Genomic DNA, 15938 nt, shown 5'->3' with positions numbered 1-15938 from the left:
TATTTGTTTCCTGTTGTGACCTTGGCCCATTTGCTGAATACTCTTGTATCTTCTGATTTTTCTACGTCCTCATGGTTCTGACCCGGCTACCTGAATATTCTTCTTCCCATCTCACACCACAGAACCGCAGGTAACACCGTGGCCCAAGCCTAGGGAACTCTGTTGAAGTCCAGATTTATGTAGAGGGTTTAATGGGTGATGAGCAAAGCAATCCGTGGGATTTGGAAAACGGAGTAGAGAGTGCCAATGTCATGGGTGTGTCAGATTTGACAGACAGTCATTCTGGATCCGGCTGTAGAAGGTCGCTGCGCTTGGCCTTGTAGACACCTTCTTGATCCTTCCATCATCCCTCCCTCTCTAGAACCCAGCGGTGATCTCCACATTCTGCTGCTAATTAACACACACCTGCTGGATCTGTAAATACACTCAGTTTCTCCAGAGAGTCACTGGTGATAGAGTAACATCCTTGGAGTTCCTTTGTGGATTGTAGTTGTTATCTCTCTGGTACCTTCTCAAAGCTAAGTGTATCCCCTTGTCTGTTTCCCTGGTTTGTCTTTACTTGCAGTGGGGCTGACTAGTGCTCACCCCTCCCCCTCCCTACCTAGGGCCTAGCTCTAGGGTCAGCCAGGGCTAAGGTATCATGCTTGGTGATAGGTATGGAACCTATTTAGGGGCGATAGGTGAGTCAGGGTGTTGTTAGATCTGCTTAGGGGTCTCCATTCCCTCTTTCCTTAGTGGCTGGGCTTCCCCAGTTTCCCATTGTTGTAAGCTGGGTTCTTCCCATACCTAGCATGACAGTCAAACCTGTTCATGGTAGCCATCTTTTGAGCTGCCAGGTGACCATGAACAGTGCCCCCAATACATTGAGTCTGCAAACTATTCCAGCAAGATCTGCATTCAAATGGCTAAATGGTGCTCCTTCCCTTCTTTACCCTGCCATGTGTCCAGACAGTAGTTTATAACTGTATACAGGGTATTGTTGGATTCAAGAGAAGTTGGAAAATAATCAGTAAGGTCCATTTGTTTTCTGTTATCCTTTGTGAATATTTCCAAAGTTATCACTACATAGTGATACACGTCAGATTTGAAAAATGGGCCCAGATAGGAACACAACACTGGCTGCAGGAAGGGGTTTAATCAGAGTATTTTGGGCACTAACTACTGTAGTCAAAAACTGTGACTATAGACAATAACACATCTACTGAAATGATCAAACTCAACAGTCTCCATCAGTAATAAATGAGTAACTAGTGGTGAAACCTCTCTGTGGTAATTAGAGTATGGGGCTCAGTAGCTTTTGGCAATCTAAACTATCGTAAGGGACAATATTTTCTGTCAGATGAGTGTCAAGAAGAAATATTAGATATTTAAAGAGAACTTTTTATAATAGTGCAGAGCTGAGGTGTCTTAAGTTTAGCTTAGAGATGTATCATGGCACAGGTGTAATGTTTTCTGTATAGTTTATCACAATCCTGTTTGAAGTTATTTGGTTAGAAAAGAAATTGAAAAGTCAGGCTAAAGGGAAACTCTGTTATTATTGTACAGAAATTCACACTTGGCCTCACTACACATTTAATGTTGTCGATCATAAAAGTGAAGTTTGGTCAGAAAGACTGGACCTGGTCTTGTAGGGACCATATGAGCACATTCAGCCGCACAGAAGGGAGAGAAGGTAGATTCATGCAATAAGATATCAGAATTCTAGAAAGCCAACAGCATCATTACCGTTCGTTTTCTCTAAGAGGCCAATCATAATTTTTCTTCACCTGATTTTCTAACTTGTCAGCACATTCTACGTACGCTGTCACTTGGCTTTGTAAATTACAGATTTGGACAGGCAACGGTCAGCGTCTTCTAATCCCAGGGCGTATGTGGATTGTCCAGGTTGTAAGTTCTATAGAAAAGGGCTTTCAAATCCCAAAGTCATTTGAAAAGTTTTGGGTGGAGGAGAATGTTGTGGTCTAGGGGCAAAATGGTGATCACACGATTGTGATACAGCAGACATTACACCACTGATAAAGCAGCCACAGCCGGTGACTGAGAAGAATCTGTGACTTCTCTGCATTTAGTGGTTACTACTCACCTGGGTAGTCATATGTAGGAATCTCCTCTTTACACCACTCATCACCCCTCACATATGTCTCTGTAGTATTAATATGGGTCAGATCTTCACCCTGAAACAAATATTGTAAAAGTCACAGACAGATGGAGAAGTCACATCTATGATCAGCTCTAATCCTGCCATCTCCACCGCTCTCATTACACAAGTATAAAACATATAATACTGGTGGATAAAACAAGACTGAGCACAAGACCTTCACAGCCGTCTACACATCATAGAGAAGATCTCATGACACCTTCTCTCCATCTACCTGATGATCCTGAGGAACATTGGGGTCTTCTTGTTTACAGTCCTGTGGAAGAAGAGGATGGGGACATCTCTCTGGTGTTGTCCTCTTACTGGATAGATCTGGAAGAAACACATACAGGGACTGAATTCATTCTTTACATACAGATAATTATAGGCCGTGGGTATTTAGTCCTGTCTATTACCTGGTGATGTGAGGGGCTGGGGAACCTCCATCATGACATCCTTGTACAGATCTTTGTGTCCTTCTAAATACTCCCACTCCTCCATGGAGAAATAGATGGCGACATCCTGACACCTTATAGGAACCTGACACATACAACGATACCGTCATCCCCCAGATCCCTTCATAGCGTTACTGTATAATGTCCCAGGATTCCCAGCAGTGTCACCTCTCCAGTCAGCAGCTCAATCATCTTGTAGGTAAGTTCTAGGATCTTCTGGTCATTGATGTCCTCATGTATCAGGGGGTGAGATGGAGGTCCAGTGATTGGGCTCAGTGGTCTTCCCCATCCCTCAGACACAGGGTCCTGACAGCGCTCACTAGAGGTCTTATTCACTACTGTGTATTCCTGGTTATGGAGAGACACATTAATAAATCTCACTCTAGACATTTCCAGAGTCCTCACCTCTCCAGTTCTGTCCATCTGTTATTCCCATAGATAAGAATGATATAATGTGACGCCATCAGAATCTCTCACCTCTCCAGTAAGCCGGAAGAGGATCTCTAGGGTGAGGTGTAATATCCTCTCCGCCATCTTGTCTCTGTCCATATCCATATTTGATGGGTAAATCAGGAAAATTCTCTTATATAGACGATCTTCACTGAGAGGATCCGATATTGTAGAGACCTGAATGAGGAGAAGATGAGCCGATGTAACATCCTAAAAATCCTGTGTAATAATACAATTACTGGAGATAATAAGGGAAACATATGAGATTTATTATTTTACAGTGTTTAGTTTTCTTCTTTACATCTAATAATAAAACCTATATATTTTAGGCCACAGACAACAAGCAGTTTCTTCCTTGGAGTCTGCAGCTGAACTCGTTTCTCATAGACTCATCTTCCTTATTGCTAATTCTCGTCTCATTTACCAACACTGGAATTAGCATTCGCAATTCTGCAGGAGATATTCATTACACGTGACATGAGAAATAACTACTTCATGATGAGGACGACATTCATCACCACCGGCCGTCTATATGTTTCCCGTCTTCCCCGGGCTGTAATCTTCTATCATGTTAGATCTCATGTCTGATTCACACACAGAAGTTTGAGGCTTTTATAAAAGCTTTTTTGTTTGCAAAAACACCACAGACAGAAATTATTTGCCCCCAAAGTCTCCTTGTACAGTGTCTCATGGGGTTTGTTTCTGGCCTTAGGCTTTTCTATATTACAAGAAAAACACCAGAAAAAAAGCAGATATTAAAATGTTTCAAAAGAAAATTGGCGCCAACAATTCTTCCAAAAAGAAGAAAACATTAAACATTTGTTTAAAAAAAAATTAACTCTTTTGGGCACTCGAAAATAGATGTACACCACAGGGATGGTACAGGTACGGCTGCAACAAAAAAACTGTCAGATTAACCACTTGCTACTTGTCAAAAGGAAATATGGCATCTGAGAATGTTTGACAGAGTTCGGCTGAATGCCCCTCCTCCCCCAAATACTCGATAGTATGAGGCTGCCTAATTACTATGATACTTAAAGCGCACCTGTCAGCAGGATTGTGCTCAGTAAGCTACATACACTCTAATGTGGACGACATTACACTGATTAATATGACATGTTTGTTGATGAAATCCGTCCTGTGGTTCTTGTGTAATCTTTACTTTCAGTTCGCAGATAATGATATGCTCGTGCTTTGGAGCGGCCTGTGGGGGGCGCTCTATCTGGTGCGCTGCTTACATATTCATCTGTATGCTCTTATGACCGCTCACTGTGCCTTCACTGACCTGCCTCCTGTTTTACCTAGCCCCGCACTACTAGATGCATTATGTAAAATAGGAGGCAGGTCAGTGAAGGCACAGTGAGCGGTCATAAGAGCATACAGATGAATATGTAAGCAGAGCACCGGTTAGAGTCCCCGAAGGTGGTTTGCACGTTAATGACCAGGGCAATTTTTACAATTCTGACCACTGTCACTTTATGAGGTAATAAGTCTGGAAAGCTTCAACGGATCCCTCCGATTCTGAGATTGTTTTTTCGTGACATATTGTACTTCATGATAGTGGTAAAATTTATTCGATATGACTTGCGTTTATTTGTGAAAAAAACAGAAATTTGGCGAAAATGTAGCAATTTTCAAACTTTTAATTTTCATGCCCTTAAATCAGAGAAAGATATGTCACAAAAAATAGTTAATAAATAACATTTCTAACATGTCTACTTTACATCAGTACAATTTTGGAACCAATATTTTTTTGTTAGGAAGTTATAAGGGTTAAAAGTTCACCAGTGATTTCTCAATTTTTTTGGGGACCACTTCACACTTGAAGTGACTGTGAGGGGCCTGCAGAAAATACCCCAAAAGAGACACCATTCTAAAAACTGCACCCCTCAAGGTGCTCAAAACCACATTCAAGAAGTTTATTAACCCTTCAGGTGCTTCACAGGAATTTTTGGCATGTGGAAGAAAAAAATGAACATTTAACTATTTTCACAAAAATGTTACTTTAGACCCATTTTTTTTTATTTTTGTATGGGTAACAGGAAAAAATGGACCCCAAAATTTGTTGTGAAATTTCTCCTGAGCATGTCAATACCCCATATGTGGGGGAAAACCACTGTTTGGGCACACGGCAGGGTTCGGAAGGGAAGGAGCACCATTTGACTTTTTGAATGTAAAATTTGCTTCAATAATTAGCGGACGCTATGTTGTGTTTGGAGAGTCCCTGATGTTCCTAAACAGTGGAAACTACCCACAAGTGACACCATTTTAGAAACTAGACCCCTCAGGGAACTTACCTAGATGTGTGGTGAGCATCCTGAACCCCCAGGTGCTTCACAGAAGTTTATAACATGGAGCCGTGAAAATAAAAAAAAAATCTAACTTTTTCCACAAAAATTATCTTTTAGCCCCAATTTTTTTTATTTTCACAAGGGTATAAGGAGAAAATAGACCCCAAAAACTGCAATTTCTCCTGAGTACACCAATACCCCATATGTGGGGAAAACACACTGTTTGGGCGCACGGCAGGGTTCAGAAGGGAAGGAGCACTGTGTGACTTTTTGAAGTCAAAACTGTCTGGAATCGAGACCGGATGCCAAGTCGCATTTGGAGAGCCCCTGATGTGCCTAAATAATGGACCCCCCACCACAAGTGACCCCATTTTTTAAACTAGACCCCTCAAGGATTTTATCAAGGGGTATAGTGAATATTTTGAACCCAGAGGTATGACACAGAATTTAATAACATTAGGTCATCATATTGAATAAGTTGTCATTAGACTTGAGCGCAACTGCTCGCTACTTGAATTTGCATCGGGTACTCGGGTATGCACCATGTATTGCGGGTGCTTGAGTGATATTGCAGAGTCATATCTCCCAACTCTGCAGATCGCATGCTGCCGTTGTACTTGGCAAGCCCAGACCAAATGTTATGGAGATGAAGGAGGGAGACCAGATTCCAAATAAAAACTTTTCTTTACTTAACAAGAACTTGATGAGAAGTATATACATCAGATAGCAGAAACAACATTTTATGAATGCTTCATCTGCATTATGCAGAGAACTTTATGGTTACATGTGTTACAAGCTACAAAAGTCCATCAAACCATTATGGGAAGGCACATCATCCCCTGTGGGGACCATATGGGGTATAATGTGTTGCTACGGCCCCTAAAAGCTACTCTCAGCTCCCAGTTTATTTCCAAGGACCTCACTCATACTGTCAAAGTCCATTCGATGATAGCCACACACTCCTTGCTGTGGCACTTCATCTTCAGCTCTCCATAGGAGAACTGGTGTCCTTATTTGGTGACACTGTAGCTTCCTCCCTAGTATAGACAATTTTTTGTTTAAATCCTGTTTGTCTAAGATAATGAATCCTTCCTTAACTTAATCCCCTTTAATTATACCTTCTGACCCCCCTTCCCCAGGGCAAAGTTCTGTATTGTTTAAGTAGGCTTCCTGGCCTGAGCCAAGGACCTCACCCTGCTATTTATCTCTGCTATGCTCTCTGCCTGGAATCTGGATTCCCACTGACAGCCATTATATCTTATCTTTCCTTCATAACATACCAATCTCTTCCTCTTGTCACACAACACCATATCAATTCAAATCTGCAACCATATAGACCAAAGGACTGTATTTCTCACGTATCTCTATCTGACACATCACCATAAAATTGTTTTTCTCTGTGCCCATGTAGCTCAGAATAAAAGCTCCCACACAGTATGATGCCCCCCTACACCCCACACAGTATGATAGCCCCCACAGTCTGCTACAGAAAAGTACTCTTAGTACTCAGTATTATGGACCCCACCAGCCGATTTTGAGTGCAAACCTCCTTCCATTAGCAAGGGCATTGAAGATGAAACATGGCTGGGTTTTAAGCATGTCAATGATCCCAAGCACACCAGCAGGGCAACGAACGAGTGGCTTCGTAAGAAGCATTTCAAGGTCCTGGAGTGGCCTAGCCAGTCTCCAGAACTATACCCTATAGAAAATCTTTGTAGGGAGTTGAAAGTCCGTGTTGCCCAGCGACAACCCCAAAACATCACTGTTCTAGAGGAGATCTGCATGGAGGAATGGACCAACATACAAGCAACAGTGTGTGCCAACCTTGTGAAGACTTACAGAAAACGTTTGACCTCTGTCATTGCCAACAAACGATATATACAGTGGTGGCCAAAAGTATTGGCACCCCTGCAATTCTGTCAGATAATACTCAGTTTCTTCCTGAAAATGATTGCAATCACAATTTTTTGGTATTATCTTCATTTAATTTGTCTTCAATGAAAAAAACACAAAAATAATTGTCCTAAAGCCAAATTGGATATAATTCCACACCAAACCTAAAAAAGGGGGTGGACAAAAGTATTTGCACTGTTTGAAAAATCATGTGATGCTTCTCTAATTCGTCTAATTAACAGCACCTGTAACTTACCTGTGGCACCTAACAGGTGTTGGCAATAACTAAATCACACTTGCAGCCAGTTAACATGGGTTAAAGTTGACTCAACCTCTGTCCTGTGTCCTTGTGTGTACCACATTGAGCATGGAGAAAAGAAAGAAGACCAAAGAACTGTCTGAGGACTTGAGAAACCAAATTGTGAGGAAGCATGAGCAATCTCAAGGCTACAAGTCCATTTCTAAAGACCTGAATGTTCCTGTGTCTTCCGTGCGCAGTGTCATCAAGAAGTTTAAAGCCCATGGCACTGTGGCTAACCTCCCTAGATGTGGACGGAAAAGAAAAATTGATGAGAGATTTCAACACAAGATTGTGCGGATGGTGGATAAAGAACCTCGACTAACATCCAAACAAGTTCAAGCTGCCCTGCAGTCCGAGGGTGCAACTGTGTCAACCCGTACTATCCGTCGGCGTGTGAATGAAAAGGGACTGTATGGTAGGATACCCAGGAAGACCCCACTTCTTACCCCAAGACATAAAAAAGCCAGGCTGGAGTTTGCCAAAACTTACTTGAGAAAGCCTAAAATGTTTTGGAAGAATGTTCTCTGGTCAGATGAGACAAAAGTAGAGCTTTTTGGGAAAAAGTATCAACATAGAGTGGACAGGAAAAAAAAAAGAGGCATTCAAAGAAAAGAACACGGTCCCTACAGTCAAACATGGCGGAGGTTCCCTGATGTTTTGGGGTTGCTTTGCTGCCTCTGGCACTGGACTGCTTGACCGTGTGCATGGCATTATGAAGTCTGAAGACTACCAACAAATTTTGCAGCATAATGTAGGGCCCAGTGTGAGAAAGCTGGGTCTCCCTCAGAGGTCATGGCTCTTCCAGCAGGATAATGACCCAAAACACACTTCCAAAAGCACTATAAAATGGTTTGAGAGAAAGCACCGGAGACTTCTAAGGTGGCCAGCAATGAATCTAGACCTGAATCCCATAGAACACCTGTGGAGAGATCTCAAAATGGCAGTTTGGAGAAGGCACCCTTCAAATATCAGGGACCTGCAGCAGTTTGCCAAAGAAGAATGGTCTACAATTCCAGCAGAGCATTGTAAGAAATTCATTGATGGTTACCGGAAGCGGTTGTTCGCAGTTATTTTGGCTAAAGGTTGTGCAACCAAGTATTAGGCTGAGGGTGCCAATACTTTTGTCCGGCCCTTTTTTGGAGTTGTGTGTGAAATGATCAATGATTTGATTTTTGCTTCATTCTCTTTTGTGTTTTTTTCATTGCAAGCAAATTAAATGAAGATAATAAGACCAAAGAATTTGTGATTGCAATCATTTTCAGGAAGAAACTGAGTATTATCTGACAGAATTGCAGGGGTGCCAATACTTTTGGCCACCACTGTATAACAAAGTATTGAGATGAACTTTTGTAATTGACCAAATACTTATTTTCCACCAAAATTTGAAAAAAATTACTTTCCAAATCAGACAATGTGATTTTCAGGATTTGTTTTCTCATTTTGTCTCTCATGGTTGAGGTCTACCTATGATGTCAATTACAGGCCTCTCTCATCTTTTTAAGTGGGAGAACTTGCACAATTGGTGACTGACTAAATACTTTTTTTCCCCACTGTGTGTATATATATATATATATATATATATATATATATATATATATATATATATATATATATATATATATATATATATATATTTTTTTTTTTTTTTTTTTTTTTTCACACTGATACATTAAATAGGAGCAGATATGCCTCTTGGTATATACAGTGGGGAAAATGAGTATTTGAGACACTGTCAATTTTGCAAGTTTTCCCACCTACAAAGAATGGAGAGGTCTGTCATTTTTAATGTAGGTACACTTCATCTGTAAGAGACAGAATCTAAAAATAAAAACCAGAAAATCGCATTGTATGATTTTTTACATTGAATTTTATTACATGAAATAAGTATTTGATCACCTACCAACCTGAGAGAATTCTGGCTCTCACAGACCTGTTAGTTTTTCTTTAAGAAGCCCTCCTTCTCTGCACTCATTACCTGTATTAATTGCACCTTTTTGAACTCGTTACATGTATAAAAGACACTAGTCCACATAATTAATCACACTCCAACCTCTCAAACATGGCCAAGATTAAAGAGATGTCTAAGGACACCAGGGACAAAATTATAGACCTGCACAAGGCTGAGATGGGCTACAGAAAAATAGGCAAGAAGCCTGGTGAGAAGGCAACAACTGTAGGCACAATTATTATAAAATGGAATAAAGACAAGATGAATATCAATCTTCCTCGGTCTGGGGCTCCATGCAAGGTCTCGCCTCGTGGGGTAAGGATGATTTTGAGAAAGGTCAGGAATCAGCTTATAACTACATAGAAGGAACTGGTCATTGACCTGAAGAGAGCTGGGATCACATTCTCAAATATTACCATTAGTAACAAACTCAGTCGTCATGGATTAAAATCCTGCAGGGCCCACAAGGTCCCCCTGCTCACGCCAGCACATGTCCAGGCCAGTTGAAGTTTGCCAATGACCATTTGGATGATCCAGAGGAGGCATGGCAGAAGGTCATGTGATCAGATGAGACCAAAATAGAACTTGTTGGTATCAACTCTATTCGCCGTGTTTGGAGGAAGAAGTATTAATACACCCCAATAACACCATTCCAACTGAGAAGCATGGTGGGAGAAACATCATACTTTGAGGGTGCTTTTCTGCAAAGGGGACAGGACGACGGCACTTTATTGAAGGGAGGATGGATAGGATCATATATCGAGAGATTTTGGCCAACAACCTTCTGTCAGATAATGCCCATCTCCTAGTGTGCATGTCCGGAAGTGACGTGTTTTACACTGAAACCCCAGATAAACTGATTGCCGCAGCACCACTCGTACCCGTGACTGCGCATGCCCGTAGTTATACATTCCACGCCGGAGAGCATAATGGAGTATATGTGTCCGGAGTGAGCCGGAGAATTCATTGTATATCTGATATTGTAGATTTCACCTTGTAATCTCCCTCTTCTGCATTATTCACTGTTACTATAGTTATCACAATTCCCCCATATCAGGGACATAATTATATTGGTACTTCCACATTTTGTATGTCTGTGCATTGTACCCGGTCACCTGATTATAGGGGCATAATGGGGGCATCATACATCCTGCATAAGGGGCATAATGGGGGCATTACACTGTGTGGAGGCATCATACATACTGCATAAGGGGCATAATAGGGGCATTACACTGTGTGGGGGCATCATACACACTGCATAAGGGCCATAATGAGGCATTACACTGTGTGGGGCATCATACATATTACATAAGGGGCCTAATGGGGGCATTACACTGTGTGGAGGCATAATATATACTGCATAAGGGACATAATGGGGGCATTACACTGTGTGGGGGCATCATACATACTGCATAAGGGGAATAATGGGGGCATTACACTGTGTGGGGGCATGAAACATCTTGCATAATGGGGACATTACACTGTGTGGGGGCATCATACATACTGCATAAGGGCCATAATGGGGGCATTACACTGTGTGGGGCATCATACATCCTGCGTAAGGGACATAATTTGGGCATTACACTGGGTGGGGGCATCATACATACTGAAAAAGGTGCTTAATGGGGGCATTAAACTGTGTGGGGGCATCATACATACAGCATAAGGGGCCTAATGGGGGCATGACACTGTGTGGGGGCATCATATATACTGCATAAGGGGCATAATGGGGGCAAGATTGTGAGCCCTCGCGGGCAGGGTCCTCGCTCCTCCTGTACCAGTCGCAGTCACATTGTGTTCAAGATTATTGTACTTGTTTTTGCTATGCATACCCCTTTTCACATGTAAAGCGCCATGGAATAAATGGCGCTATAATAATAATAATTATACTGTGGGGGCATCATACATACTGCATAAGGGCCATAATGGGGGCATTACACTGTGTGGGGGAATCATACGTACTGCATAAGGGGCATAATGGGGGCATTACACTGTGGAGGCATCATACATACTGCATAAGGGGCATAATGGGGGCATTACACTGTGGGGGGGCATCATACATCCTGCATAAAGGGCATAATGGGGGCATTACACTGTGGGGGGGCATCATACATACTGCATAAGGGGCATAATGAGGGCATTACTCTGTGGGGGCATCATACATATGGCATAAGGGGCATAATGGGGGCATTACACTGTGTGGGGGCATCATACATGCTGCATAAATGGTGGCATTAATCTGGGTGGGGGCATCATACATACTGCATAAGGGGCATAATGGGGGCATTAAACTGTGTGGGGGCATCATACATACAGCATAAGGGGCATAATAGGGCATTACACTGGGTGGGGGGCATCATAGATACTGCATAAGAGGCATAATGGGTGCATTACACTGTGTAGGGGCATCATACATACTACATAAGGGGCATAATGGGGGCATTACACTGTGTAGGGGCATCATACATACTGTATAACATAGTTTTTTTTAACATAGTAACATAGTTTTTAAGGTTGAAGGAAGACTAAGGTCAACCCATAGCCTAACATGTTGATCCACAGGAGGGCAAAAAAAATCCATGTGGCAAACACTAAGCTCCGCATTGGGGAAAAAAATTCCTTCCTGACTCCATACGACAATCAGACTAGTTCCCTGGATCAACACCCTATCAAGGAATCTAGTATATATAACCTGTAATATTATACTTTTCAAGAAAGGAATCCATGCCCTTCTTAAATTTTAGTAGTGAATCACTCATTACAACATCATGCGGCAGAGAGCTCCATAGTCTCACTGCTCTTACAGTAAAGAATCCCCGTCTGTGATTATGATTAAACCTTCTTTCCTCCAGATGTAGAAGATGCCCCCTTGTCCCCGTCTCTGGCCTCAGAGTAAAAAGATCAGTAGACAGGTCTTTGTACTGTCCCCTCATATACTTGTACATAGTAATAAGATCACCCCTAAGCCTTCATTTTTCCACAGTAAATAACCCCAAGTGTAATAACCTGTCTTGGTATTGCAGACCCCCCAGTCCTCTAATAAGCTTTGTCGCTCTTCTCTGCACCCTCTCTAGTTCAGCTATGTCTTTCTTATACGCCGGAGACCAGAAGTGAGCACAGTATTCTAAGTGTGGTTGCACTAGTGACTTGTATAGAGGTAAAATTATGTTCTCCTCATGAGCATCTATGCTTCTTTTAATGCATCCCATTATTTTATTTGCCTTTGCAGCAGCTGCCTGACACTGGCCACTAAACGTGAGCTTGTCGTCCACCAATACACCCAGGTCTTTTTCAGTTACAGTTTTGCCCAGTGTTTTACAGTTAAGCATATAATTATACATTTTATTTCCTCTGCCCAAGTGCATTACCTTACATTTATCCCCATTAAAGTTCATTTGCCATTTATCAGCCCAAGCTTCTAGTTTACATAGATCCTCCTGTAATATAAAATTGTCCTCCTCTGTATTGATTACCCTGCAGAGTTTAGTGTCATCTGCAAATATTGAAATATTACTCTGTATGCCCCTACAAGGTCATTAATAAATATGTTAAAAAGAAGGGGGCCCAATACTGACCCCTGTGGTACCCGACTGTTAACTGAGACCCAGTCTGAGTGTTTTCCATTAATAACCATCCTTTGTTTCCTATCACTGAGCCAATTCTTAACCCACATACATATATTTTTCCCTATCCCCATTGTTCTCATTTTATGTATCAACCTTTTGTGTGGAACCGTATCAAAAGCTTTTGAAAAGTTCATATACACAACATCCACTACATTTCCTCGGTCCAGTCCGGAACTTGCCTCCTCATAAAAGCTGATCAGATTACTTTGACAGAAACGGTCCCTCGTAAACCCATGTTGATATTGGGTCGTGAGGTTATTCTTCTTCAGATACTCTAGTATAGCATCTCTTAAGAAACCCTCCAGGATTTTACCCACAGTAGAGGTTAAGCTTACTGGCCTATAATTTCCAAGTTCAGTTTTTGTCCCCTTTTTGAATATTGGCACCACATTTGCTATACGCCAGTCCTATGGTACAGACCCTGTTATTATGGAATCTTTAAAGATTAAAAATAATGGTCTATCTATGACGTTACTTAATTCCTGCAGTACTCGCGGGTGTATCCCATTCGGGCCCGGGGATTTGTCAACTTTAGTGATTTTTAGACGCCGCTGTACTTCCTGCTGGGTTAAGCAAGTGACATTTAATGGAGAATTTTTGTTATCACAGATCATGTTTTCTGTCATGCGATTTTCTTGTGTAAATACGGTTGAAAAAAAATCGTTTAGCATATTGGCTTTTTCCTCATCCTCATCCACCATTTCCCCCAGACTATTTTTAAGGGGGCCAACACTATCATTTTTTAGTTTTTTACTATTTCTGTAGCTAAAGAATATTTTGGGGTTATTTTTACTTTCTCTGGCAATTATTCTCTCTGCCTCAATCTTTGCTGCCTTGATTTGGTTTTTACAGAATTTATTTAATTTTCTATATTTATTTAATGCCTCATCACTACCTACTTGCTTTAGTTCTCTAAATGCTTTCTTTTTGTCACATATTGCGCCCCTTACAGCTCTATTTAGCCATAGTGGTTTCCTCCTATTTCTAGCATGTTTATTCCCATAGGGTATATATTGTGCACAGGTCCTATTCAGGATGCTAATAAATGTCTCCCATTTGCTTTGTGTAGCTTTATGTCTCAGGATATCGTCCCAGTTTATTGCACTAAGATCATCTCTCAACCGTTGGAAATTTGCCTTCCTGAAGTTTAGTGTCCTTGAAACCTCTCTACTACACATCTTATTAAAGGTTACATGAAAATGTATTATTTTGTGATCACTATTACCCAAATGGCCCCCAACTCGTATATTTGCTATGCGGTCTGGCCTGTTGGTTAATATTAGGTCTTGCAGTGCCCCCCTTCTTGTTGGGTCCTGAACCAGTTGTGAAAGGTAATTGTCTCTCATAGTTGTCAAAAACCTATTACCTTTGCTTGAACTACAGGTTTCTGTCCCCCAATGTATTTCAGGGTAGTTGAAGTCCCCCATAATAATGACTTCTCCTTGAGTCGCTGCTTCATCTATTTGCTTTACGAGGATATTCTCCGCTACTTCCATTATTTTTGGAGACTTATAACAAACCCCTATCAGTAATTTATTATTTTTTCCCCCTCCCCTTATCTCCACCCACAGAGACTCTACATTTCCATTAGATTCACATATATCCTCCTGCAAGATGGGTTTTAAGGATGATTTTACATATAAACACCCCCCCCTCGCTTGTTTGTACGGTTATTTCTGAACAGACTATAGCCCTGTAAATTAACTGCCCAGTCATGGTTCTCGTCCAGCCACGTCTCAGATATCCCCACCATGTCATAATTATTTTCCAACAAAATTAATTCTAATTCCTCGATTTTGTTGGTGAGGCTTCTGGCATTAGTGTACATGCATTTTATGTATCTCTCTGTACCTCTATTCCTTCTTACTTTATTGACTGTTCTAACCCCACCCCCAATTTCTTTATTTGTGCCCAGGTCACTATCTGCACTATCTTCCCCACCTATAAAATGAATACCCTCCCCCCAATCCCTAGTTTAAACACTCCTCCAACCTTCTAGCCATTTTCTCCTGCAGCACCCATTGAGGTGCAGCCGGTCCCTAGCGTAGAGTCTGTAGCCAACTGAGAAGTCAGCCCAGTTCTCCAGGAACCCAAATCCCTTCTTCCTACACCAGTACTTGAGCCACTTATTTATCTTACTAATCTCCGGTTGCCTCTCTGGCGTGGCACGTGGTACCGGTAGTATTTCAGAGAATACCACCTTGGAGGTCCTTGCTTTCAGCTTGCAGCCTAATTCCCTGAAATCATCTTCAAGGACTTTCCACCTACCTCTAACTTTGTCATTTGTTCCAATGTGCACCATGACCGCTGGGTCCTCACCAGCCCCTCCCAGTAATCTGTCAACCCGATTAGCGATGTGCCGGACTCGAGCGCCAGGTAGGCAGCACACTGTTCGACGATCCCTGTCTTTGTGACAGATTGCCCTATCTGTTTCCCTAATAATTGAGTCCCCCACTACCAGCACCTGCCTGGTTTGCCCTGCTCTCCTATTTCCCTCCTTACTGGAGCTGACACTCCTCTGGCTTTCAGGGGACATGTCTTGCTGCAGCAGTGCTACCCCTGTACCGTCACCCCCCTCATATGCCAACTTTGCAAACTTATTGGGGTGTGCCAGATCAGGACTAGCCTCCCTGGTACTCTTCCCTCTACCCCCCCTCACTGTCCTGCAGCTCCCTACTACCACCCTCCCCCACATCTACCCCAGTGAGCAGCTGCTCAGTGAGCAGCAGACTCCTTTCCATATTGTCAATAGACAGTACGACTGAAGAGAAGGTAACGTGTAGGCTACACCTGGGAGTCATAGTGAGTAAATACTGGACTTTCCAGGCTGGGGCAAG

General features: G+C 42.1%; 1 pseudogene; it reads right to left on the bottom strand.

The window, feature by feature from the left end:
• The window catches only part of LOC141197703 (uncharacterized), a 70991-nt pseudogene extending 67507 nt beyond the window's left edge, over positions 1 to 3484 (bottom strand).
• Between the last annotated feature and the right edge of the window lie 12454 nt (positions 3485 to 15938).

This window comes from Phyllobates terribilis, unplaced genomic scaffold (assembly GCF_046119375.1).
Source record: "Phyllobates terribilis strain yellow unplaced genomic scaffold, ASM4611937v1 Scaffold_86__1_contigs__length_6382490, whole genome shotgun sequence".
NCBI lineage: Eukaryota > Metazoa > Chordata > Amphibia > Anura > Dendrobatidae > Phyllobates > Phyllobates terribilis.
This window is presented reverse-complemented; position numbering and strand designations above follow the sequence as displayed.